This window comes from Meriones unguiculatus, chromosome 9, assembly GCF_030254825.1.
Source record: "Meriones unguiculatus strain TT.TT164.6M chromosome 9, Bangor_MerUng_6.1, whole genome shotgun sequence".
Taxonomy (NCBI): domain Eukaryota; kingdom Metazoa; phylum Chordata; class Mammalia; order Rodentia; family Muridae; genus Meriones; species Meriones unguiculatus.
In genome coordinates this window covers 95,262,244-95,288,421 of record NC_083357.1, presented here as the reverse complement: position 1 = coordinate 95,288,421, position 26,178 = coordinate 95,262,244, and positions in this window count along the sequence as shown.

Here is a 26,178-nt window from a genome sequence, read left to right as displayed (position 1 = left end):
GAACCTCATTATATAGTGACGAGGTCCAGTATGATCCAAATCATTAAAATCACTGTGCTGCTTAATGACTCACTAAGAGCTACTGCAGCACCATAAATTTAGCTCTAGTTTCATGATTCAAAACACCAGACTGAGACACCAGCAAATCGTATGTGGATCATTAAATTTACAATGAATGTCAGAGATGAAATAAGGGGGAAAAAACACTTTGAGAGATAGGGATAATATGTGCTCTAAGGTGACATACATCAAGATAAATGATCTTACACCACTTGTGCTTGGATAATAATGGGGGGTAGGTTTTTTTTTTTGTTATTCCTCATTTCATAATTTCCAGAGGGGCTGGAAGTCTAAACTGCTACGAATTAAAGCAGCTGTCACTTTGTGACTATCCTGTGATCTGTTCCGTTTATATTTATAACATATACATTTATATATGCCATTACTTTTTAAACTTAGCTGATCTGGTCTAGACATTACGGTTTATCTAATTTCCTCTCATATTAGTTCAAAATTAATTTTTTTAATGGTTGGATGGAATTTGGACTGGTATTACACAAAACTTACCACAAACATAAGGTTTAATTATAAAGTCTTTAATAATGTTGTTTTAAATCATGCTGTGAGTGAATTCTTAGGATTATTTTAGTGTTTATTGTCTGGGGTTTACGTAGCTATTCTTATAGTGAACTTTTGAGATAGGAAAGTAAGTGTGTTAAATATGAGACCTTCTTAATCCAGTCTTTGTTGTTAGAGAAAGGAAGGCTCACATTTGAGAGCGCATTTCTTGCATGTGTGGTTTGACACATGGAAAGTGTGGATTTCTTTGGGCCATAAGGAAATCTGCTTGTAAGCACGTATGCTGAGTTGGATGCGTAAGACACTGGTAATTACCTATATAGTCTGATTAGCGATGGAAAGAACAAACCAGAAACCATTTGCTGCATATTGTGTGTATTACGTCAGCCAATACTGTTATCTATAGCATGAGTCTCCTGTCAGGCACAAGCTAATACGTGACACATGGAGTTTCTGGCCTCCTTCATGCTATACTCATTTCTGGTTCTGGGCAACATATCATGCTTGGGTGAACCACAGCCTTTTCTGGTCAAGTGTGTTAGTCAAACACTGAGCACCTGCAGAGCAGGTGCTCTGTCCACGTGTTATCAAAAAGTAAGATGTATTGATAGCCTTTGTGGGGAGGGGGAGGCTTGACCGTTATCTGTATTAAAAGGACAATCACGAACAACAACAATCTAAAGAAAGTACAAATAGAATCACGGCACCCATGACAAGTTTGCAATGGCTAATCTGTTTAAAGATATCTGTGGACGTAAAGGCAGAATGCTGGTGAAGGCAATGCAGGGTGATCAGACAGAAAGAATCCCACATTCTCTTTTGTACACAGAACGGGAAAGGCTGTGTGCTTTTCTCTCAAGATATGGATACTTTGATTCTAGCTACAAAACTCTGAAGTGGAAAAATGAGGAGTTCAGTAATTTCTTCTTATAAAATAAAAATGTGTTACATTATGCTTTTTTGGGGGATTGTTCAATTGATATTAAAAAAATTTTTATTTTTCTTTTTTTTTTGTTTTTTGTCAAGACAAGATTTCTTTGTGTAGCTCTGGCTGTCTTGGAACTTGCCCTGTAGACCAGGTTGGCCTCAATCTCACAGAGAGCCACTTGTTTCTGCTTCCCAAGTGCTGAGATTAAAGGCATGTGCCACCATCACCTGACACTTCAATAGTTTTAGTTTACTTAATGTTTGGAATTTTCTTTATTTATCTCAGTTATATGGTTATATGTTTTTTGTTTTGATTTGATTTTTTTTTCTTTTAAGTTCACCAAATGCTCAAGACAACCCATCCTTTTGGAAAAGACATTATTGTTAGTAACCATAAAAAATGAATTTGTATGGCCTTCCTTTTCTCTCACCATTTATGAAGGTCTGGGACTATCAAAGTCAAACACAGGACAACAAACAAATCATACTTCAAAAGACCAAAGGGAACTATAAAAAATGAAATGTCTTCACATTGTCCTTAGAAGTATGAAAACAACTTCTAAAATAAACAGGTTATGAAAACAGGATAGGATATGTGTCATCCCACGCAGGCCCTGATGGCCAGGAATTGCTATGGCAAATGGGTATGGGTATCAAAGAGAGAAGACTGAAACTGCTATTGAGGTCTTCTTCAAGAAGCCTTAGGACTAGTACCTGTGAAAAGGTTCTGAGACAGTTTGCAGCATTTCTCTGCTGATCAGTACTGGGCTATGAAAGGCTTCTTCCTCTTTCTCCTCTGTGTCTGAGATACTTCCTAAATCTGGACCAGAAGTACAAAATTTCCTAATTTAAGTGTTTTTTAGCAAGAACCCAATTTCCCTTTATTAGTATCGGGCCCAGTTAAAAGGGAAAAGATGAAATCTCTTTGGAATAGAAGGTTAAGGCATAAAGGGATATTCTATGAGGCAGAAAAAAACCAAAACCCTGAATTTACCTATGTATGTCTTGGGGTCAGTAGGGAGATGACTAATGAGCAGTAAGGGAAAAGTTATCAGAATTGTATCTCACCATTTTCATTTTGGCTCTTCAAACATCCAAGTGGAGAGGGGAGGTAAATTCAGTGGGTTGAGATAAAAACAGAAGATAGAGATGCCTTTGTTCTACTCTTTCTTTGTTTTTGTTTTTGACTCTGCTGGGATACCGAACAGCATGTCCTTGTGTAAAAGGGGACAACCCATGAATTACAGGGCAGTGGAGGAGAGGGCTTAGGCAGCTAGAGGATCTGTTTCGCACTCTACAACTTCTGTTGCAGACACACACCATGTTCCAGTGGGCAACCTTGGAGCTTGACATGGTTAAAAGACTGCGAGGGGCAATGGAGAGCTGGGATTAAAGAATATGGAAGAGACTTAGCAGGATCTGCAGCAGCAACAAAAGTAAAGAAGTAGGGTAAAGAACAGGCTCTTGGGGTAGACCAGAAGGCAACACGCAACCCAAGACAGAATCTACCAGAGGCGCAAGAACAGCGATTAGCTACGTTGTGCAATAGTTTGCTATGTGAGGAGACAGGCATAATTTAGAAGATTCCAGAAAGCCAATTTATGCCCAGTGAATCTCTTTAGTCTCAGCACTATGATTTTTTTTTATAGGTAACTGATCATAAATCAAGGCAGTGCTTTGGGCTACATCTAGGGGAAAGGGATATTTTTAATTAATATCTCTGCTTACCTTTTAAGATAGATTGGATTAAATTTAATTTATACTTCATTGCTTTGTTGGTTGATGCCTTCATTATGAGTATCATATCAGACTATAGCTTCCTTTTTTTTTTGTAGGGGTAGGAGGGCCTTGTGAGATTTTCCCAATCAATGTTTTCATGTCAATTGGTGCTGTGTGAGATTTGTTTAGATAATCATGAACCCGAATTTTTTTTTTTATTTTATTTTTTTTTCTTTTTATTTTATTTTTTTTATCAGTTACATTTTATTAACTCTGTATCCCAGCCGTGTCCCGATCCCTCATTCCCTCCCAGTCCCTCCCTCCCTCCCTCCCTCATCTCCACCGTGCCCCTTTCCAAGTCCACTGATGGGGGGACCTCCTCCCCATTCATCTGATCCTGTTTTATCAGGTATCTTCAGGACTGGCTGCAAAGCCCTCCTCTGTGGCCTAACAGGACTGCTCCTCCCTTCGGGGGTGGGGAGACCAAAGAGCCAGTCATCGAGTTCCTGTTAGAAATAGTCCCTGTTCCCCTCACTTTGGGAAACCAATTGGTTACTGAGCTACCACAGGCTACATCTGAGTGGAGGTTCTAGGTTATGTCCATACATGGTCCTTGGTTGAATGTCAGTCTCAGAAAAGACCCTGTGCCAAGATATATTTGGTCCTTGTGGAGCTCCTATCCTTTCCCCATCAGACTAACTCCCCTTCTTTCTTATGATTCCCTGTACTCTGCCAAAGGTTTGGTCATGAGTCTTTGCTTTGAAAACACTGCTAGTTAGAGTCTTTCAGATGCACTCAGTAGACTCCTGTCATACGTTCGATGCACATCCCATCTGTCTTTCTAAATGAGGATTGATCATCTTACCCCATGTCCGCTCAATTGATTATCTTTTTTAGGTGTATAGATTTCATTATGTTTATCATATCTTATAGGTCTATATAAGTGAGTATATCCCATGTTTGTCTTTCTCCTTCTGGGATATTTCACTCAGAATGATCTTTTCTAGATCCCACCATTTGCCTGCAAATTTCATGATTTCCTCCTTTTTGATTGCTGAGTAGTATTCCATTGTATAAAAATACCACAATTTCTGTACCCATTCCACCGTTGATGGACATCTGGGTTGTTTCCAGGTTCTGGCTATTACAAATAGAGCTGCTATAAACATGGTTGAGCAAGTGTCCTTTTTGTGTACTTGAACAAACTTTGGGTATATACCTAGCAGTGGTATAGCTGGGTCTGTAGGAAGCACTATTCCTATTTGTCTTAGAAAGCGCCAGATAGCTTTCCAGAGTGGTTGTACCAGTTTACATTCCCACCAGCAGTGGAGCAGGGTTCCCCTTTCTCCACAACCTCTCCAGCATGTGTTATCGCTTGAGTTTTTCATCTTGGCCATTCTGATGGGTGTAAGGTGATATCTCAGGGTCGTTTTGATTTGCATTTCCCTGATGGCTAATGAGGATGAGCATTTCTTTAAGTGTTTTTCTGCCATTCGATATTCCTCTGTCGAGAATTCTCTGTTTAGCTCTGTTCCCCATTTTTTAATTGGATTACTTGGTTTGCTGCTTTTCAGCTTCTTTAGTTCTTTGTATATACAGGATATTAGTCCTCTGTCAGATAAAGGGTTAGTGAAGATTCTTTCCCAATCTGTAGGCAGTCGTTTTGTTTTGATGACGGTATCCTTTGCTTTACAGAAACTTTTCAGTTTCATGAGGTCCCATTTATTGATTGTTGCTCTTAGAGCCTGTGCTGTTGGTGTTCTGTTCAGGAAGTTGTCTCCTGTGCCAATGAGTTCTAGGCTGTTCCCCACTTTTTTTTCCAATTGATTTAGGGTATCTGGTTTTATGTTGAGGTCCTTGATCCACTTTGACTTTAGTTTTGTGCAGGGTGATAAATAGGGATCTATTTTCATTTTTCTGCATGTAGACATCCAGTTGGTCCAGCACCATTTGTTGAAGATGCTGTCTTTTTTCCATTGAATGGAATTGGCTTCTTTGTCGAATATCGAGTATTCATAGGTGTGTGGATTTATTTCTGGGTCTTCTATGCGGTTCCATTGATCCTCCTTTCTGTTTCTATGCCAGTACCATGCAGTTTTTATTACTGTTGCCCTGTAGTACAGCTTGAGATCAGGAATGGAGATACCTCCAGATGATCTGTTGTTGTACAGGATCGTTTTGGAGATTCTGGGTTTTTTGTTTCTCCATATGAAGCTGAGAATCTTTTTTTCAAGGTCTGTAAAGAATTGAGTTGGTATTTTGATGGGAATTGCATTGAATCTGTAGATTGCTTTTGGCAGTATGGCCATTTTCACAATGTTAATCCTACCAATCCATGAGCACGGGAGATCTTTCCATCTTCTGATATCTTCTTCAATTTCTTTCTTCAGAGACTTGAAGTTTTTCTCAAACAGGTCTTTCACTTGCTTGGTTAGGGTCACACCAAGGTACTTTATGTTATTAGTGGCTATTGTGAAGGGTGTTGTTTCCCTAATTTCTTTCTCAGCCTTTTTGTCTTTGGTATATAGGAGGGCTTCTGATTTTTTTGAGTTGATTTTGTATCCTGCCACTTTGCTGAAGGTGTTTATCAGCTGAAGGAGTTCTCTGGTTGAATTTTTGGGGTCGCTCATGTATACTATCATATCATCTGCAAATAGTGACACTTTGACCTCTTCCTTTCCGATTTGTATCCCCTTGATCTCCTTTAGTTGTCTTATTGCTCTGGCTAGGACTTCAAGTACTATGTTGAAGAGATATGGGGACAATGGACAGCCTTGTCTTGTCCCTGATTTCAGTGGGATTGATTTAAGTTTCTCTCCATTGAGTTTGATGTTAGCTATAGGCTTGCTATATATTGCCTTTACTATGTTTAGGTATGTGCCTTGTATCCCTGATCTCTCCAAGACTTTAAACATGAATGGGTGTTGGACTTTGTCAAATGCTTTTTCGGCGTCTAAGGAGATGATCATGTGGTTTTTCTCCTTCAGTTTGTTTATGTAGTGGATTACATTGATGGATTTCCGTATGTTGAACCACCCTTGCATGCCAGGGATGAAGCCTACTTGGTCATGGTGGATGATATCTTTGCTGTGTTCTTGGATTCGGTTTGCAAGTATTTTATTGAGTATTTTTGCGTCAATGTTCATAAGAGAGATAGGCCTAAAGTTCTCTTTTTTTGTTGGATCTTTGTGTGGTTTAGGTATTAAGGTGACTGTGGCTTCATAGAATGAGTTTGGTAGTGTTCCTTCTGTTTCTATTTTGTGGAATAGCTTGAGGAGAATTGGAGTTAGCACTTCTTTGAAGGTCTTGTAGAATTCTGCGCTGAAGCCATCTGGTCCAGGGCTTTTTTTGGAGGGGAGACTGTTAATGACTGCTTCGATTTCCTTGGGAGATATAGGGCTATTCAGTCTTTCTACCTGATCTTGACTTAGTTTTGGTAGATGGAATCTTTCAAGAAAATTATCCATTTCATTTAGATTCTCAAATTTTGTGGCATATAGGCTTTTGTAGTATGACCTAATAATTGTTTGGATTTCCTCAATGTCTGTGGTTATGTCCCCATTTTCATTTCTGATTTTGCTGATCTGGATAGTTTCTCTCTGCTTTTTAGTTAGTTTGGCTAAGGGTTTGTCTATCTTGTTGATTTTCTCAAAGAACCAGCTTTTTGTTTCATTGATTCTTTGGATAGTTTTATTTGTTTCTAGTTGATTGATTTCAGCCCTTAGTTTGATTATTTCCAGCCGTCTGCTCCTTTTGGGTGTATCTGCTTCTTTTTGTTCTAGGGTTTTCAGTTGGGCCATTAAGTTGTTTGTATGTGATGTTACGAATTTCTTCTTGCAGGCACTTAGTGCTATAAATTTTCCTCTGAGCACTGCTTTCAGTGTGTCCCATAAATTTGGGTATGTTGTGCCTTCCTTTTCATTGAATTCTAGGAAGTCTTTAATTTCTTTCTTTATTTCTTCCTTAACCCAGCTGTCATTGAGTAGTAAGTTGTTTAGTTTCCATGTGCGTGTCGGCTTTTTGTTGTTTTTGTTGTTGTTGAGGTCGAGCTTTAGTCCATGGTGGTCAGATAGTATACAAGGGATTATTTCAATCCTTTTGTATCTGTTGAGGCTTGCTTTGTGGCCCACTATATGGTCTATTTTGGAAAAGGATGAACCCGAAATTTAATCTCCTCGATGGCTGTTCATTCTCTGTGGGTTGAAAGTAGGAGGAACGGCACATCTTCGAACCTGAGCAAAGAGGGAGAGACCAGTGAGATGGGGCATTGACAGCAGCACCGTTAGGCAGGAGGCCAGCTGACTAAGCCTCGGACAAGGCCTAGAGGTCTCATAATGGAACACATATGTCTGGCTTGCAGAGTATAAGCAACAGGGTAATTACTGAGCCACTGGTAGAAATTTTCAGGACAAAAATGAGAGCATCTGGGATGCACAAATTCTCTGTAAATGCCTGGCTTGTGTTTGAACGATCTGTCTCTTTAACATCGTGGGCACCAACTAGCCATAAAAAGCCCATCACTGTCAGTAGCAGTGTTCATTCAGCTGTTGGTCAACAATACAAACAAGCTTGTTTGGATCATCTCTTCCATGGCTTTAATTGGGTTCCAGTACTTAATACATTTTTCATATGAATGCAATAGCCCTTTGACTAGAGAAATGTCTTGCTTGTGATCTCTTCTGAGTCAGGAGCTGCTTTATTTGCTCCGCAGAACATGCTACTGTTTCACTCACAAATAATCATTTTCGCAGAATCCCAAGTTTGTTGTATGTCAGTCTGCTCCCTGTCTTTGGTGAGGAGAGATGAGGAGTAAAGAAGAGAATGAGGTAGAATGGAGAGAAAAGGCAAAGAAATGTTGAATCATTTTTCTTTTTAAACAGAGAAGATAATGGGTAGGTATCTGTTTTTGTTTTTTTTTTTTAACCATATCATCTTATTTTTGAATCTTATTTTTCAAGGTTCTGTAGAAATCTTGTCTAAAGGTAGGACACAGATCAGTTTCCTTTAGAATAGCAGCGAAGTAACAGTTTTCAGTTTTCCTTTAAGGTGGAGGTTCTGAAAAATACTCATTTTTTTGAACCCTCTTCAGATGACTGTATTATGAGCTATCACTCAGTATGTTCTAAACATCCATGAGATACTAACTTTTACAGAGGTACCATTTTGTATCTCATGCAAATTTAGACAACAATTTTCTTAAAGGTTTCTGAAAGCGATGTGGGCTCAGGGATGCTAGAAAGCATGTGTTAGGAAATGGTGAAAAGTTGAGCATGGAAAATATTCCTTTTTAAATATACATGTAAACCAGAGATTGAGCAATCAGGATATGCCCCAGCTTCTGCTCTTCCTCTGCCTCTCCTCCAATGTGTGACTTTGCCCTCATTCTACTTCCTACTTCTCTAAACGAGTTATTGATAGAATAATTGATAGAATTGGCATGAGAAGAGAGCTAAAAATATTTTGCATCATCATCATAAAATACCACAAAGTCGTGAAGTAATAACCATTAGATCTACCAGAATTATATGACATTTTTGGCACTTTACTCTCAGATGAGCCGCACAGCATAATGAAATGCTTTCCTATTCCCGTTCTGTTTAAGCTCAAAGAACATTGGGGCCCACTTCTTACCAGAGTCTGAGGAACTTTTTGTTTCCCTCTTATGCAAGTACAGGGAAACCCAAATCCTTGCTGAGACCACGACGGCGCTGACTGTTAATAACCTTGACAATGTTATTTTTCTTAGAGAAAAAGGAGACCTGATGACTTCTTTGTTCAGTCGCCTGGTGCACACCGTAAGTGTCATTGGTAGGGAATTGTCCAGGAGGCATTCAGTATGTAAATGCTCTAATTAGATCAATGTAAAAGAGCAGTCGTACATTCTGTTAGAGCAGTGTGTCTGGTTCGATTAATAAAACCTCCCGAAGGCATGCGCTACTAGTTTTCTCAATTAGTTTGTCCCAGATCATTTCATCCTAAGGTGGGAAGGGGAGAAAGGGTGGCATGAGAGGGTGAGGGGAGGTTGCAAACTTACAGGTACTTTTTGCAGTTTGGAAGAGCTGCCCAAATAGCTGTTCCCTATCCACTCTATTGTTTTTCTGGAGAAACATAATTCTTGTATAGTATTTGTGAAACCAAAAAGTTAAAATAAAACTTTCTCTCCTCTTTTCCCTCAAGGAAACAGATACAAACTGTCACCAGCACCACTACCTTCGTGGTCTTTTCCTTCTTCTCCTTCTGCTTCTGCACCCCCTTTCGCTTTGTAGAGAAATCACCGTTATGGAGAAACCCTAAGAGGTTGCTGGCACCCATCTGCATAGTTATGATTTTGTCTCTTTCTCTTTTTCAAAGCTGCAGCCCATCCCACAGCTTTGGAAATGCCAAGCCAGCAGTTAGAATACAAAGCAAAGCCACACAATTTGTAATGATTAGGAAGACTGCAATCCTTTCCCTTACCTGTGGGCTCCACGTTATTAGTTTGTTAAGCCGTTTAAGCTGTTTATTTAAAAAGGATCTGTGACTTTTAAAAGAGAGATATGTACAAGAACTATTTTTTTTAACACCCTGGGACTCCAGAAATTAGAGTGAACAAAACCCTAACCAAATCCTAGCAGGGAATACAAGTACTCAGTGTTTGACTGATGTCTCTACAGCCCCTCCCCCCATCTACCTCTGTTTTTCCATCAGTTATCATCTCTGTTTGGAAGTAAGCCTTGGGTCAGCACAACATCCGAACTCCTCCTTTTTGTCCACTCGCTCAAGAGTGAAAAAGCCCCGGGGAATGTGAAGCTAGAGTGAGTCTGAGCAGGGAACGCCATCAGAAAGCACGGCAGCAGAGGACTAGCATGTGCCGCTACAGGGTCCGGTCTGTCCTGGGTTACCTAGTTAACTATCCTATGAGAAAACCCAGAGGATTTGCCTGACAAGATGTCCTGCCTCTCTTCAATTGTTCCTTTTCCAACCTCTGAAAGGCTTAGGAGAAGTGACTTCAAAAGACACCCTAGAAGGAGAATGAAAAGTGAGCCGTCACCTGCTGGCTTACTTCCCATCGATGGGACTCACGTCTCTGAATGGCATTAGCTGCTTGATGTCGTTTACAGGATCGTGATTCAAGTGCAATAACGGATCCACATGTCTCACATACATTTTATTACCTTGTATTATCTCCTTGTTTTGTGCAGAAGTCCCAACTGCATTTTGAGCCATCCCAGAATGGACTTATCAAGGAAAGTGACCAATGGATACATTATTACTATCTGTAGTAGCCTTCTATAACAGAGAAGTAGCTTGCTCATATATTTAAGCAAATGTATATGTAAACAGTATGTAAAAATATAAAATGTGAGCATATTTTATATGTTATATATAGCATTTATTTATGTATAGTATACAGTACATATTTATGTTATATATATATTTACATTTTATACATCTGAAGGAAAAACTGTTGTTTTTGGTTATGAAGTAGGAGGGCTTAGATGACTTTTTGATTGTTTGTTTGTTTGGCCTGGGACTCTCAGTGAAGAAGATACCTATGTATTGACAGCAGTGTTACAATAAAAAAATTAAAGAAAGATATTATAGCTAGAAGTAGTAAAAATCAACTAGCTCACAAGTGTACCAGCAAGATTCATTTAAATTGTGGAATTTCTGATATTTGATTCCTCCAATGTGACACTCATATTTCCACTGGTCTACAAGCCAGAGGCAGGTAACAGAATAGAGTGATGACTTGAGAATTATTGGGTATGATTAGAAAAAGTTCTCCAAAGGGCATATTAAAATATCTGCAGCTTGAGAATTTCACGATTTCCTTGTTTTAAACGGCGGAGTAATATTCCATTGTATAAATGTACCACAATTTTTGCATGACAGGACCTCTGATCACCTGCCCCTGGGGGGTACAGCCTTGCCAGACCACAATGCAGCCAGTCTTGATGAGACTTGATAGTCTAGGGTCAAATAGAAGGGGAGGAGGACCTCCAGTATCAGTGGACTTGGGGAGGGACATGGGAGAAGAGGGAGGGAGGGTAGGATTGGGAAGAGAGGAGGGAGGGGACCACACCTGGGATACAAAGTGAATACATTGTAATAAATGATAATAATAATAATAATAATAATAAAATACATAAAGCCACAATGAAAAAAGAAAAGAAAGCGTTAGAAAGGTCTTAAGAAGATTTTTATTTCTAAGGTATGATGCTCCAACTGTCTAGCCATGCTTGAATAAGCCATACCATTTCAATGAGCCATGTACTCATTCTCTATATGCCCTAGAGAAAAACAACTTTTCCTGCTCATTGATATGTGATGCTTAATATTACACTTTACATTAGACAAGCCCTTGGGAAATATTTTTGATATCGCTGATTAATAAATCTATTGAAAGTGGTAAAAAAAATCTACAGCTTCTGTTGTGAATGTTTTCTAACTGTGTGGAAGTTTATTGTTTTTTTAATTAAATTTTTATTTTTTTGCATTAATTACATTTTATTCATTTTGTATCCCAGCTATAGCCCCCCCCTCCCTTCCTCCCTCCCAACTCCACTGTCCCTCCCTCATCTCCTCCCATTCCCTTCTCCAAGTCCACTGATAGGGGAGGTCCTCCTCCCCTTCCATCTGACCCTAGTCTATCAGGTCTCATCAGGACTGGCTGCATTGTCTTCCTCTGTGGCCTGGCAAGGCTGCTCCTCCGCAGGGGGTGGAGTTTATGAAGATGTAATAGTTTCTGGGTCTGGTTAATTTTGGTGTGTGAATCCTTATTTGAAAGTTTTTTTTATAATGAAGTTCATAACAGTAAAATAATAACAAGGTAGCTATGGACCCAGGGTGTAGTAAATGCAGGATGATTATAAAGCATTACTAATATCTGGGGAACCTGGGATTGCATTGAGTTCTAGTCTCTGCTGTACCTCTTGCCTTTCTTTCCATATGGCTCATGGATGCTCATCTTTCATGTTCTGGCTTTTGGAAAACTTTGCTATTCTAACTGAATTATTGCTGTCTTCTTTTATGTGATTTTTGTAGTGCTCTTTAGTTTCCTTCGTAATAGTATACTGAAGAGTTCTCTCTTTCTCTCTCTCTCTCTTTCTCTCTCTCTCTCTCTCTCTCTCAGTGTGTGTGTGTGTGTTTGAATTTCCACCTCATCACCCTCTCTGAATTCTGGAACTCTATAGATGAGAGAACTCTGTTCGTCTTTCTCATGGCTCCCTTTCTAGCCATAAGTTTCAAAATGTCAAGGATTTTGAGGATAATTAGTAAAGACAATTTGCTAACTCTAAGAATGGATGTCAGAGAAGCAAGAATGAATGGGCTTTAGAGACTGAAGAGACCACAGGAAATGGAAGCAGTATGATAGCTACAAGTGGAGAGACAACTGGAAACTGATATAGTTTGAAGAATTTGACACAGACCTATAATTTTAAAACATTGGAACTCAACAAAGAGAGAGAGAGAGAGGTTATTAATATGATGTTTTTAAGAAATTAGGAGGCTGTTCCCTCTTCTGAAGGTGGTTCCTCTTTCTTTCCTTCTGTTGTTTGAGCTGGTGAATATGACAAGGGAAGCAACTGCGAGATGCTGTTACCTCAAGGAGTCAAGTTCTTGAAGGAACAAAAATGTGGAGCAAGATGCTAAAGGGAGGTTAAGTGTAAAAGGGGAGTTTATCAGTGAGTGTGGCTTCTAAGGTCAAAAGGCAGGTACTGAGGAGGAGCTAGAAGTGCATGGGAAGAATAAGGGTGACAAGCGAGCGTTCAGGGAGAGTGTGGCTAGAACGAGTAACTCCGGAGAGCAGGATAAGAAGTTTGGATCTAATGTGTTAGATGTGGATGGTGTTCCATAAGGAAGTCTCTGAAGAAAACGGTTGGATAGAGCAGAGGAGAAATATTTGCTGGGAAGAAAGAAAGTTGAATGTTATTCCCCAAACATATGAGTCTCCCTAAAATTTCTACATTGAAATCTAATCCCAGGATGATAATACTTAGAGATGGGGTCTCTGTGAGCCAGCCATTTAGGTCATGCTGGCAGAGCCCTAATGAATGGGACTAGTACCCTTAAATGAAGAAGCCAGGAAAGTGCCTTGCTCTTTTTTTCTGCCTTGTGAGTACACAAAGAGAAGCTGGCAGTAAGCAACCTGGAAGAGGGCCATGGATCAGAGCACGAAAGTACCAACCATGCTGGTACCAGATTTTGGACTTCCAGCCTTCAATACCATGAGAAATGAATGCTTGTTGCATGAGCCACGTCGTCTAGGGTAATTTGTTATAGCAAACCAAACCAAGACAGTGAATAATAGACTGTTCCTTAAAGTCTCTGCTGGTTAGCAGACCCAGATTGCCGAGAAGATGGCTAGCCTGCCAGCGTTTCTACACGCCATTCTCTCAGCTAATTTAAGAAAGGTTGGGGTGAGGTCCCTGCCCTAAAGCTTAGGCTCAAACTGCGAGCACAAGGAAATTTCTCTCTAATTATTCAAGTAGTTTAATGATATGCTTTAACAGTTATTTTGCTGCATGGCAATTAGATTCAAATGGTAAGTCAGTCACACAAATGAATATAATTAGTAGTGTTTTTGCATAGTTAAATCAAGCATTTAGACGCCTGTTAGGGGAATGGTGGTCCAGAAAGAAGGAACATTTGTGGCTTCTAGCACTTCTCTGGATAAAGAGAAGGATTATAGGTAGCTCAAATATCCCTTCATGGATGTGATTAGGACAAGGCTGCCAATGAGAGCACCATCTGATTCTATTTCCGGCTTATATTTCTCTAGATGCCCCATTCCAGGCACAAAGGAAGAGGAAAAATGGCAAAGGAGATGGGTGAGTGGGTACACATCTTTATGCAGGAGAATCTTAAAGTTTTCTGAATTTGGGAAAATATCATACCATCTCTCGCCTGAGGCAGTTTTAAAATTAGTAATATATTTTATAATCTTTACATATTTCAAGCAGAGAAAGAGATTAGGATGAGGAATATGAGTCATCGTGAACTTGGTGAGGTTTTAACATATGGTATAGTTGCTTCAGAGTTTCCTAAAAATAAAATAATGCCACATTCTAGGCACAGAAGTGTTTTTATTTTTTTCTACCATTCATCTACCTCCTCCTCTAGAGGAACTGATGTAGCACAGTAGGCATTTTAGATGTGTTTCTGTGCTTTTATTGCACGCATGTTTTCTAAAATGCACGTATATACTCTCTGAAATAATTGTAACATGGCTATACTTTCAAATGTCAAATAAATGGCATTCTGATTGTCTTTAATGAGACTGACAGGATCTCTTCAAATTATGACACTTACAGCATGATGGGACTTTGGTCCTGGGTGATGACTAATCTTGGTTATCAACTGGACACACCTGGGAAGGGGGATATCTCAGATGAAAAATTCCCTCCATCAGATTGGCTTGTGGACATATCTGTGAGGCATTTTCTTGATTGCTAATCGACATAAGATGGCCTAATCTGCTATGGGTCGGATCACCCCTGGGCTGTCTAAGAAAGGTAACTGAACATGAGTCTGGGAGAAAGCTAGGGAGCAAATGTTCCTTCATGTTTTCTGTTTCATTTACTACTTGAGTTTCTGCCCTGACTTCCCTCATTGATGGACTGCAAACTATAAGATGAAATAAACCCTTTTCTTTCCCAAGCTGTTTCTGGTCAGTATTTTATCACAACAGAAATCAAACCAGGACACCCTGAGAACACGTGTCTTACAGGTAAAGAATTCTGCAGGCAACTATGCCAAAACTGTGCAAATAGTTCGGAGACATCAAAGCCTGAGGAGTCTCATAACTACAAAGAGATACAGCTATCTCTTTCACATATCAATTTCATTTCCTTTAGATATATACCAAAACATATACATACCCATAACTGCTGGATCATATGGAAATCTATAATTTTTTAGGATATCCATACTGTTCTTCACATGGCTATCCTAATTTTCACTTCCATATATATTGCACATAAATTCCTTGTTTTTTACATCCTGACCAATATTTGATTTCTTTTGTCTTTTTAATACTAGACAGTTTAAAGTGTGAGGTGATACAGTGATCTTAGTATGTATTTCTTAGATAATAAACAGTGATGATCATTTATTTTAAATTTACTTGTTAGCCACTTGAATTTATTTTTTAGAATAAATATCTAAAGTTGTTTGTTATTCTTTAATCAGATTTGCTTTTCTATGTCTCTTGTGTATTCTGGATATTCGTTCTTTTCCTATGCATAGTTTTCATACTTTCCCAATCATATATAAGTTCTCTTATTTTATAGAAGTGGCATTACTTCTCTTTAGCTTGTTATTTAAAGTAATAGCATGGTTGCAGTCAAGCTGCTGTCAGCTGTCTTTTGGTGACTTCCTTGCCATGCAAAGCTTTGTAATTTGATATACCCTATTTGTTCGTTTTTGCTCTTCTTTCCATGTTTTGGTATCATATCTGAACAGTCTTACTTATACTGCTATGGAAGAGTTTTCTGTTGTTTTCTTTTAGTAATCCTACTGTTCCAAGTCTGATGTTTAATTTTGGGGTTGCATTGAGTTTTATATCTGGTATGAGACTAGGATCAATTTTATTATTAGAATGTGAATATCTACTTTCCCCAGCATAGTTTATTAAAGATATTGTCTTTTTCCCTGTATATATTTTTGGCTTTTTCATTGGAATTTAAATGCTTGGGCTTATTTTGGGATCTCTGTCCTGGCCATTTTGGCATGTGTGTTTTCTGTCACAGTATGACTATAAGATTCTTGTAGTGGGTTTTGTTTTTGTTTTTGTTGTTGCTTTTTGTTTTTTGAGACAGGATTTCTCTGTGTAGCCTTGGCTGTCCTAGACTCACTTTGTAGACCAGGCTGGCCTTTAACTTGAAGCTATCCTCGAGCCTCTGCCTCCCGGAGAGCTGAGATTAAAGGCATGTTGAGATTAAAGATTATTATGTCATGTATTATTATACCTCTGGCTTTGTAGTTTGTTTGATTAAGATGAGTGAATTATTATAAGATTATTTATGGTATCACATGATTTTTAGAAAGTCCTTTTCTAGTTCCTATAAAAAATGACAATGCAGTTTTTTTCTGTTTCCGTTCCATTTATTTATTTATTTATATTAATTATAGTTTATTCACTTTTATCCCAGCTGTAGCCCCCTCCCACATCTCCTCCCAATCCTACCCTCCCTCTTCTTCTCCTATCCCCCTCCCCCAGTCCAATGATAGGGTAGGTCCTCTTCCCTTTCCATCTGGTCCTAGTCTATCAGGTCTCATCAGGACTGGCTTCTTTGTCTTCCTCTGTGGATTGGTAAGGCTGCTCCTCCCTCAGGTGGAGGTGACCAAAGAGCCAGCCCATGAGTTTATGTCATAGACACAGAGATTATATTGAAACTATAGATGATTTGGGGGTATTATGGGTATTTTTCTAATACTAATCCTTTCAAATCATAAACATAGAGTGTATTTATTTATTTGTGTCTTTTTCAATTTATTTCATCAATATTTTACCATTTTATTGTTTACCTCCTTGATTAATACATTCCAAAGTATTTTATTCCTACCTGTTTTTAGAATGGATTATTGTTAGGAGTTGGTCCACTTGCTATGCATTCTAATGTTAATTACTGGTCCCAAGATTTGGTTATCAGCACATTCTCACATATACCTGTCTTTGTTGTGGAAACCTTGCTCTACCTAGTTTAAAGTTGATTTATTAATAAAGTTGCTGACAGCCTGGCTGAGCAGAAGAGAGATAGCGATAGCTAAGGTTCCCAGACTTGGGGTCTCCAGAGACCACAAGGCCGGGGGGAGAGAATGGAAGGAAGAAAGAAGATGCAGCAAGAAGAGAAGAAGCCACAGAGAAGGAAGTTGCCCTGGGGCAGCAAGGACCAAGAGCCAGGAAGACAGACTGAGGGAACAGAAATGAACTAGGCAGGAACTCTTATGGCAAGTAGCTTGGGGTATGTAGTTGAGAAGTCTTAAAGCTTTTATAATTCCAAAAGGTTTTTGTCTCAATTATTTGGGAACTAGCCGGGGTAGAGAAAACCTTGAGAGTTTAGTATTTTTCTGCAACGGATTATTTTAATGGTTAACTTTAATCTTCAGGTTGTTATGACTTTGAGTAACATAGGAAGAGAGTCTCATTGGGTCATTATTTACATTGAGTTAGCCCTTGGACATATCTGTGGGTGTTTTTTTTTTTTTTTTTCAATGCAGTTTATTCAGGAACATTGAACAATCCTCCAACCCCGGGGAAAGCCAGCCCACAGCTTAAATAGCCTCTGGGTAGCCAACCCAGGCGTGCCACGGGGGCAATGCAGATAGGTCCACATACATGGAAGCAAGCCAGATCCTCAGCCTTAGCCAAATGTGGAATTGTTCATGACAGAGAGCACTCACCATCGGGAAGGTGGAAGGCAGAAACCAGCTCCATCTTTAAGGCATAGCATTCCACAGCTCTCTACAGTTCCCCATTTTTGTTTTAGACGCATCAGGCAAGAGTAGAGGTCTGATCTCTGATATTAGAAATAAATTGGGACTTTGTACAGATGTTCATTTAGGTGTCATCCACCCAAAGAGCATCAGACCCGTCTGATACCTTTTTCTCAGAGGCGGGACCTGGGGCATCAACCCGCATGCAATCAGACATGCTCTTCTCTGGGTCCAAAGCGGCTGACCCTGAGTGCAGTGCTTAGCCTCGCATCCTGAGCGTATCATTTTAGCTTTTTATGGTATCCAACCATGCTTGGGGAGAATGTCCTGCTTCAATGGCTGTAAAGGCCTGAATTATCATGGCTGCATCACACTGTTGTGAGACTCTAATCTTGCATATATACCACAGGCAAACCAAGGAGACCAACACCAGAAGGCCTGCTAACACTCCCATGCCCGCCCATTCCTTCAGATGATTCATGGCTGCAGCAATCCATGTTGATAATCCTGTGGCTAGTCCTGTGTCCACTCCGGTAGAATTTACTGTGACAATGGCCACTCTCAGCTGCTCCATCGTAGTATCGAATTCTCCAGTCCAATTACCTAAAATATAGCTCGACAATTGTTTAGACAGATTTGCAGCACAGGAAAAATTCTCATGTTGTATGCTAGTGACACAAAGTCCAGCATACTTTCATTGACAGCCCGGTTGAGTGATTTGCCATAGGGTATCAATTTGCTCCTGCAAGAGGTCAATCCTCTGATTGAACACCATCAAGCTTCCTTTTAGTTGAGCATTAATTCCTTTATGTACAACTAAGGCGTGAGCTACATTGGCTAAATGATTATTCAGGGTCTGAGCAGTCTGCCCAGTATGACTCATGGCTAATGCCCTGGTGGTAGCTCCAACAGCCGTCAATGAGATGGTAGTAACAATGGTGGCTGTAGTTCCAAGATCCCTTTTCTGTCTGAAGAGAGTCATAGCGTGAGGGGCATCAATGGGCATAGGCACCCAGTGAGGCATGCGAGTAACCAGGGCATACCTAAATTTACTAGCATTCCAGCATTGGGCAAAAAAGCAAGTATCATTACCACAATTACTTGGCTCTATCTGGCTAATAATGAATAAAAATGGGGGATATAGACAAACAGGTGTGGGCTTATAGGAAATATTATGAGAAGCCTTAACCCCTCGTTGGAACATCCTGCGTCAGTTCTAGAACTAGCAGTGGTGGTGTCCGAGGTCTGAGTAGGTTCAGGAGACCATTGCCCCCAGGGGCGAGACGTGCTCCATGCCAATTGACTAACTCCATGTTTTCCTCCAATTTTGAAAGTCATTTAAGGTTCTTAAATTATTTTTTCCCTTTTTTCTTAAATTTTTCATCAATTACACTTTATTCATTCTGCATCCCCCCATAAGCCCCTCCCTCCTCCCATCCCAATCCCACCCTCCCTCCTCCCTCTGCTTGCATGCCACTCCCCAAGTCCACTAATAGGGGAGGTTCTCCTCTCCTTTCTGATCTTAGTCTGTCAGTTCACATCAAAAGTGGCTGTATTGTCCTCTACTGTGGCCTGGTAAGGCTGCTCTCCCCCCCCAGAGGGAGGTGATCAAAGAGCAGGCCAATCAGATTATGTCAGAGGCAGTCCCTCTTCACATTACTATGTAACCCAATTGGACTCTGAACTGCCCTGGGCTACATCTGTGCAGGGGTTCTAGGTTATCTCCATGAATAGTCCTTGGTTGGAGTATGAGTCTCTGGGAAGTTCCCTATGTTCAAATTTTCTTGTTCTGTTGCTCTCCTTGTGGAGACCCTGTCCTCTCCAGCTCTTACTATTTCCCAGTTCTTACCTAAAATTCCGTTCACTCTGCCCAACAGTTGCCCATCAGGCTCAGCATCTGCTTTGATAGTCTGAAGGGCAGAGGCTTTCAGAGGCCCTCTGTGGTAGGTTCCTAGGTTGTTTCCTGTTTTCTTCTTCTTCTGATGTCCATCCTCTTTGCCTTCCTGGATGGGGATTGGACGTTTTAGTTAGGGTCCTCTCTCTTGCTTAGTTTCTTTAGATGCACAGGTTTTAGTGGGTTTGTCCTATGTTGTATGTCTATATGAGTGAGTATATACCATGTGTGTCTTTTTGCTTCTGAGACAACTCACTCAGGATGATCCTTTCCAGATCCCACCATTTACCTGCAAATTTCATGATTTCCTTATTTTTCATTGCTGAGTAATATTCCATTGTGTAGATGTACCACAATTTCTGCATCCATTCTTCAGTTGAGGGGCATCTGGGTTGTTTCCAGCTTCTGGCTATTACAAATAAAGCTGCTACAAACATGGTTGAGCAAATGTCCTTTTTGTGTACTTGAGCCTCTTTTGGATATATGCCCAGTAGTGGTATGGCTGGATCTTGAGGAAGCGCTATTCCTAGTTGTCTGAGAAAGCGCCAGATTGATTTCCAGAGTGGTTGTACAAGTTTACATTCCCACCAGCAGTGGAGAAGGGTTCCCCTTTCTCCACAACCTCTCCAGCATGTGTTGTCACTTGAGTTTTTGATCTTGGCCATTCTCATGGGTGTAAGGTGAAATCTCAGGGTTGTTTTGATTTGCATTTCCCTAATGGCTAATGAGGTTGAGCATTTCTTTAAGTGCTTCTCTGCCATTCGGTATTCCTCTACAGAGAATTCTCTGTTTAGCTCTGTTCCCCATTTTTTAAGTGGATTACTTGGATTGCTGCTTTTCAGCTTCTTTAGTTCTTTATATATACTGGATATGAGTCCTCTGTCAGATAAAGGGTTGGTGAAGATTCTTTCCCAATCTGTAGGTGGTCGCTTTGTTTTGATGACGGTGTCCTTTGCTTTACAGAAGCTTTTCAGTTTCATGAGGTCCCATTTATTGGTTGTTGTTCTTAGAGCCTGTGCTGTTGGTGTTCTGTTCAGGAAGTTTCCCCCTGTACCAATGAGTTCTAGGGTATTTCCCACTTTTTTTTCAAGCCGATTTAATGTGTCTGGTTTTATGTTGAGGTCTTTGATCCACTTGGACTTCAGTTTTGTGCAGGGTGACAAGTATGGATCTATTTTCATTTTTCTACATGTAGACATCCAGTTAGACCAGCACCATTTGTTGAAGATGCTATCTTTTTTCCATTGTATGGTTTTGGCGTCTTTGTCAAAGATCAGGTGTCCATAAGTGTGTGGATTTATTTCTGGGTCCTCTGTTCGGTTCCATTGATCCACCATTCTGTTTCTATGCCAGTACCATGCAGTTTTTAAAACTGTTGCTCTATAGTACAACTTAAGATCAGGGATGGAGATACCTCCAGAAGATCTTTTATTGTAGAGGATTGTTTTAGCAATTCTGGGTTTCTTGTTATTCCATATGAAGTTGAGAATTTTCCTTTCCAGGTCTGTAAAGAATTGTGTTGGTAGTTTGATGGGCATTGCATTGAATCTGTACATTGCTTTTGGTAAGATGGCCATTTTTACTATGTTAATCCTACCAAGCCATGAGCATGGGAGATCTTTCCATCTTCTCATATCTTCTTCTAATTCTTTCTTCAGAGACTTGAAATTTTTTTCATACAAGTCTTTGACTTCCTTGGTTAGGGTTACTCCGAGGTACCTTATGTCATTTGTGGCTATTGTGAAGGGTGTTGTTTCCTTAATTTCTTTCTCAGCCCTTTTGTCTTTTGTATACAGGAGGGCTACTGATTTTTTTTTTTTTTGAGTTAATTTTGTATCCTGCCACTTTGCTGAAGGTGTTTATCAGCTGTAGGAGTTCCCTGGTAGAGTTTTTGGGGTCACTCACGTATACTATCATATCATCTGCAAATAGTGATAATTTGACTTCTTCCTTTCCAATTTGTATCCCCTTGATCTCCTTCAACTGTCTTATTGCTCTAGCAAGGACTTCCAACACTATGTTGAAGAGATATGGAGAGAGTGGGCAGCCTTGTCTTGTCCCTGATTTCAGTGGGATTGCTTTAAGTTTCTCTCCATTCAGTTTGATGTTGGCTATAGGCTTGCTGTATATCGCCTTTACTATGTTTAGATATGTGCCTTGTATCCCTGATCTCTCCAATACTTTGAACATGAATGGATGTTGGATTTTGTCAAAGGCTTTTTCAGCATCTAGGGAGATTATCATGTGGTTTTTTTCTTTCAGTTTGTTAATATGGTGGATCACATTGATGGATTTCCGTATATTGAACCACCCCTGCATACCTGGGATGAAGCCTACTTGGTCATAGTGGATAATATCTTTGATGTGTTCTTGGATTCGGTTTGCAAGTATTTTATTAAGTATTTTTGCATCAATGTTCATAAGGGAGATTGGCCGGAAATTCTCTTTCTTTGTTGAGTCTTTGTGAGGTTTAGGTACCAAGGTGACTGTGGCTTCATAGAATGAATTTGGTAATATTCCTTCTGTTTCTATTTTGTGGAATAGTTTGAAGAGAATTGGTGTTAGCTCTTCTTTGAAGGTCTGGTAGAATTCTGCGCTGAAGCCATCTGGTCCTGGGCTTTTTTTGGATGGGAGACTTTTGATGACTGCTTCTATTTCTTTGGGGGATATAGGTCTATTTAGTTGATTTACCTGGTCCTGGTTCAGCTTTGGTAAGTCAAATCGATCAAGAAAATTGTCCATTTCATTTAGATTTTCAAATTTTGTGGCATATAGACTTTTGAAGTAAGTCCTAATGATTGTTTGGATTTCCTCAGTGTCTGTAGTTATATCCCCCTTTTCATTTCTGATTTTGTTGATTTGGGTGGTGTCTCTCTGCCTTTTAGTTAGCCTGGCTAAGGGTTTGTCGATCTTGTTGATTTTCTCAAAGAACCAGCTCTTGGTTTCATTGATTCTTTGAATTGTTTTATTTGTTTCCAATTGATTGATTTCAGCCCTGAGTTTGATTATTTCCAGCCGTCTACTCCTTCTTGGTGTGTCTGCTTCTTCTTTTTCTAGGGTTTTTAAGTGAGCCATTAGGGTGCTTGAATGAGCTGTCTCGAATTTCTTTTTGAAGGCACTTAGTGCTATGAACTTTCCTCTTAGCACTGCTTTCATTGTGTCCCACAAGTTCGGGTATGTTGTGTCTTCATTTTCATTGATTTCTAGAAAGACTTTAATTTCTTTCTTTATTTCTTCCCTGACCCAGCTGTCATTTAGTAACAAGTTGTTCAGTTTCCATGTGTGTGTAGGCTTTTTGTTATTTCTGTTATTGTTGAGGTCCAGCTTTATTCCATGGTGATCAGACAAGATACATGGGATTATTTCAATCTTCTTGTATTTGTTGAGGCTTGCTTTGTGACCCACTATGTGGTCTATTTTGGAGAAGGTTCCGTGAGGTGCTGAGAAGAAGGTAAATTCTTTTGTGTTTGGGTGTAAAGTTCTGTAAATGTCTGTTAGGTCCATTTGATTCATGACCTCTGTCAGAGACATTGTTTCTTTGTTTAATTTCTGTTTGGTTGACCTGTCCTTTGTTGAGAGTGGGGTGTTGAAGTCTCCCACTATTAATGTGTGTGGATCTATATGTGCTTTAAATTTTATCAATGTATCTTTCACAAATGTGGGTGCCCTTGTATTTGGGGCATATATGTTCAGGATTGTGATGTCTTCCTGGTGGAATTTTCCCTTGATGAGTATGAAGTGTCCTTCCCCATCTCTTTTGATTAATTTTGGTTGAAAGTCTATTTTATCAGATATTAGAATGGCTACTCCTGCTTGCTTCTTGGGTCCGTTTGCTTGGAAAGTCGTCTTCCAACCCTTTACCCTCAGGTAATGTCTATCTTTGTGTCTTAGGTGTGTTTCTTGTATGCAACAGATTGCTGGGTTTTGTTTACGTATCCATTCTGTTAATCTGTGTCTTTTTATTGGAGAGTTGAGTCCATTGATGTTGAGAGAGATTAATGACCAGTGGCTGTTAGATCTCTTGATTTTGATGTTGGCTGTGGTCATCAGGTTGTGTGCTTGGTTGCTTTTTGTTTTACTGAAGTGAGGTTATTTATTTCCTGTGTTTTCTTGAATGTAGCTAGCTTTCTTTGGTTGTATTTTCCCTTCCAGTGTCTTCTGTAATGCTGGATTTGTTTGTAGGTATTGTTGAAATTTGTTTTTGTCATTGAATATCTTGTTTTCTCCATCTATGAGGACTGAGAGTTTTGCTGGGTATAGTAGCCTGGGCTGACATCTGTGTTCTCTTAGGGTCTGCATGATATCTGTCCAGGCCCTTCTGGCTTTCATAGTCTCTGTTGAAAAGTCAGGTGTGATTCTAATGGGTTTGCCATTATATGTTACTTGGCCTTTTTCCCTTGCAGCTTTTAGTATTTTTTCTTTGTTCTGTATACTTACTGTTTTGATTATTATGTGGCGGGAGGATTTTCTTTTCTGGTCAAATTTGCTGGGTGTTCTGTAGGCCTCATGTATTCTAATTGGCCTCTCCTTTAGCTTGGGGAAATTTTCTTCAATGATTTTGTTGAAAATATTTTCTGGGCCTTGGAGAAGGGAGTCTTCTTTTTCCTCTATACCTATTATTCTTAGGTTTTGTCTTTTCATATTGTCTTGCATTTCTTGGACGGTCTGTGTCAGGAGTTTTTCAGATTTAACATTTTCTTTGACAGATACATCGATTTCTTCCATTGTATCTTCTACACCTGAGATTCTTTCTTCCATCTCTTGTAGTCTGTTGGTTATGCTTACCTCTGTAGTTCCTGTTTTCTTCCCTAGATTCTTCCTTTCCATTATTTCTTCCATTTGTGTTTTCTTTAATTTTTCCAATTCTATCTTCAGGTCTTGAGTTGTTTTGTTTACTTCCTTCACCTGTCTGATTGTACTTTCCTGTTTTTCTTTTAGTTCCTTCAACTCTGTTTCTTTCATTTCATTCAGTGTTTTAAGCATTTCCTTTCTAAAGGCCATAAACTGTTTGGCTGCAGCTTCCTCTATTTCTTTACGGATGGCAATATTCTGTTTGAGTTTATCTTCCTCTATGTCTTTACGAATCTTATTTGTTTCCTCTGTTATCATCTTCATGAGCATACTTGTTAGGTCATCTTCTTGGATTTCAGTGATGGTGGGGTATCCAGGGCTACTTGCCCCTGGGTAACTGGGTTCTGGAGATGCCATATTGCTCTGTCTTTTGTTGCTTGAGCTTTTATGCTGGCCTCTACCCATTGTGTTATCTTAGGAGTTTGGGGTTATTTTCTGGTGGTTCGTGGGGATCCTGTGGTGGAGAGAATCCCCTTTGCAGAAAGCTGGATTTTCCTGAAGGATGTCTTCTCAGCTTTTTGGGTATAGTCCCTGGATGGCTGGTGTTTTTTCAGGAGTTGCTCACCTCAAGGATATAGACCTGAGTGGTAACTGTGGTCTTTGTTAGTCGAGAGGGTTCTCCTCTCACCCAGGGAAGTCCTGAGGGCAGCTGCCCTGTTTCTGGGTTTCTTGTTGCAGATTTAATGATCAGCTGCTGTGACCCAGTTGGACATCAGGCGCGCCTCAACTGTTTGTGCTTGTGTCTGGAGCACAGCTGAGTGCTAGCGCCTCGGCCCCACTAGACTACTAGACTTTTTCTAGGGAAGGATTGGGTGATTTAGATCAGTACAGTTTCCTTCCTTCCCCGTGGATTCTCTGGAGACACGGACTCCTAGTGTCTTTTTTTGCCCTGGTGCACACTGCTCAGTGTCCGCCAGCTGGCTGGCCACAGAAATTTGCCTGTGCCTGGAGCACAGCTGTGTGAGGGCGGCTCAGTCTCTGCCAGCTGTCTGGTGCGCAGAAACTGCCTGTGTCTGCCTTTGCGGCTTTTGGGGGCCTGAGTGCTTCCCTCAGATGGGTAATTTTCCGGGGACCTTTTCAGGTTGGGGGTGAGCTGAGTGCTCTGAGATCAGACCCGCTGTTCCTATCTCTGGCGGTGAATCAGGCGCTCAGGCAGGCAGGGCTCTGTGCTGGAACCTGGGTCCCCGGCTCTGGCTCTGGGCTGGCTCCTGGGGTGCCCGTGGAACCCGCCCGAGTCTTTTCCAGGGGATGTCTGGGTGACCTAAGGCCGGTCCCAATCGTTTCCTGTACCCTGGGGTTATCTCTCGACTGAAAATTCCAGTCTCTGATAGTGTGGTGCCCAAGGTTCAGTCTGGGACTGTGACCAGAGACACTGGCTTGTGGCTCTGGGCTGGGGCTGGGGCTGGCGGCCGGCAGCCAAGCGTCTGGCGGAACCAGGATCTCTTCTGCGGTTTAGCCGGGTGAGTTAAAAGCTGATTGAATCCCCCACCGTGGGGTATCCTCTCACCTGGGAAACACAATGACTGTGTTTTATGGCCGAGAGTTCTGATTGCTGTTCACTGTGCTGATCCTGCTGTGCTGCTGCTCAGAATGAGAGTCCTCCCGGCGCCGCCATCTTCTCTGTGGGTGTTTTTGTAATTAAGTTCATTACTATGAGAAGGCCCAGTCCACTGTTGGCAGAATCATTCCCTAAACAGGCTCCTAGATGATATAATAGCAAAGAAATTTAATTGAGCACAAGCAAGAGAACAAGTGGGCACCCATGAATACATTTCTCTCTGCTCTTG